This window comes from Anguilla rostrata, chromosome 5 (assembly GCF_018555375.3).
Source record: "Anguilla rostrata isolate EN2019 chromosome 5, ASM1855537v3, whole genome shotgun sequence".
Lineage (NCBI taxonomy): Eukaryota > Metazoa > Chordata > Actinopteri > Anguilliformes > Anguillidae > Anguilla > Anguilla rostrata.
This window is the reverse complement of record NC_057937.1, coordinates 19,910,555-19,912,921: the sequence shown is the minus strand read 5'-3', so window position 1 is coordinate 19,912,921 and position 2,367 is coordinate 19,910,555.

Genomic DNA, 2,367 nt, shown 5'->3' with positions numbered 1-2,367 from the left:
TGCATAAAATGTACAATAGGAAAGAACAATTAAAAAAGAATATTAAACACTAGACCAGCTGATGCACAGCACATCTGTAACAATAAGTAGCACCAAAAGGGACAGAGAAGCTGCAGAGAAGCTTTAACTCCAATGTACTCTGAAAGAAACCATGTTTCTTTCAAACAGTACACAAATTCCTATCTGCAAGTTTGCATGCTTAGCAAAGCTCCTGTTGGACACGGTTCTAGGATTTGCAAAGAACTATCCTTCTGAAATTGATAACTACAAATTAATTTAATTAGTAAACAGCACAGCAATGGAACTGGAGTTCTGAAACAAGCGATGCGACCTTAAAGCAAAACAATACTCGTTCCGACCAACTCTTATCAATGCAAAATGGTCTGTCTTTATATATGCAGACAGTTTATATCAACCATCATCAAGCATGCCAGGACACAGTTAGAAATTAACCGTGATTAAACCGAATAACAAAATATAAACCATATAGTTCACCTACCATTTTGTTTCAGTTTATCTGAGGAAAAAAAACTGGTGAGCAAAAGGATAGGCTTCTCATTTACAGACAGACCAGAGAATATTAAGGCACTGCCCCACACCTGGATTTGAGGACTGCACTGGTACCTGTCACTACTGCATGTCCTGGCATGTTGTTCCATGCATCAACAGTTCTATGGAAAGAAAGGTATCTGTTTGGAAACAATTTTTTTGCAGCAATTCCGTCTCATTCTGCTGACAGGAAAACCATTTATTGTTCACTTTGCAAAACCTTTTTTTAAAATTCTTGTTTGCTTTTCATACGCACAGAGGGAATTCGCTTCTTTCTCCAAAGCAGAAAAGGCAACTGATATTATGCGGGTGTCAGATTTGGGTTTCAGCTGCAAAAGGACTTAAAGTGGCCTAAAAGTACATGGTGGAGAATACTCCAAAAACAGCGGTAAGACTAACACAAAACACATAGAGCAAAGTGGTGTCCAAACCTCTGTACTATGCTTTACCCACAGTAATCACAGCTCAAGACATTGCACAGTAAGTGTAAGAAAGCCATTCAGAAGACCATTGGATTTGAATGTGAATAGTAACAATCGGCAGTGTCTAGGTTTTTTGGGGGTGTTTCAGCACTGAAGTGCTAAAGTAACTGATCAGTATCTGAGCCCACACCCCTAGTTTCCAAGGTCTGAATGACCTGCTAATTGAGCTTGCACAATGTTCAGACAGTTCTAAGAACAATCGACTGCTGTTTGTGTTTAGAACAGTCATCCTTGGTTGGCATAATTTTGCACATTTTATATCAGTTGCTGCCTTCCTCATCACATTACTGACACAATCCGTCCACCCATCCCTGTACAGTGTCAGTGTCTGTCCCTTATAAAATATGAATGCTGCTCTCCTTTCAGCTTTAAAAATAAAAGAGGCTTTGTTTCAATTCGCGGAAGTGGCTGATACTGGGGGGTAATCATCCATGGTTTACTTGTGTGACTCCTGTTTAGGTGCACAAACCATCATCACCTGTCTGCCAAATCCATTCAATTTACACTAACAAATTAGGAATTGCACAGATGGTTTTAACTGAAGAAACTTGCAAAAGGTAAATTCAGCATCATAGGCAAGCAAGTACACAGTGAAATGTTCAGTGTTAATTCAACTATAAGAGTGCTAATTCAGCTCTTAACAGATAACGTTCAGTCCCACATTCCAGACTGGAACCAAATATTATCTGTTCAGATCAGCAAAGACACTCTGGGCACCTTCACAACCGATAGGAAATTCAGGTGAAGTCTAGGTGAGGCTATTTACCTGGTCTCCATCCAAGTCACTGCTGTTTTGATGAAGACACAGTAGCGTCGAAACGTTGGTCGTGTTTGCACATTAAATATTTAAAAGAAGATCCGTGTGCTCCAGTGCCTGTCTCCAGGTTAGTCCTTTTAAGTGAAGTTACCCAGAGTGTCTTTGCTGATCTGTATGTCTATTACTGAGAGCACCGGGATTCTGAAGAAGTTGGCTGAAGCGCGAGTGTGTCTCCACAAGTGATCTGTTCAGAGTTGAATTAACACTGGACATTTTACTGTGTAGTCTGTTCACAACATATTCCCACAAACGTTTTAAGACCTCTCCTTTAATTAAGTCAAAATTTTGGACCAAATACATATCAGAATGGACAAAAATATTGACTTAATAAAAGCAGAAATCTTTAATATGTGCATGGTACAGTAATAAGGTATTCACTCTGAACAGCTCTTGATTTTGTTTTTTTTTTATTGCTAGCAATATGAATAGACTAAAACAGTGTGTGCTAACAATAAAGCAAGTCAACACCTCAGTGAAACTCACAGTAGCAACATGATTATGAAAAGAAGAGGGAAAATA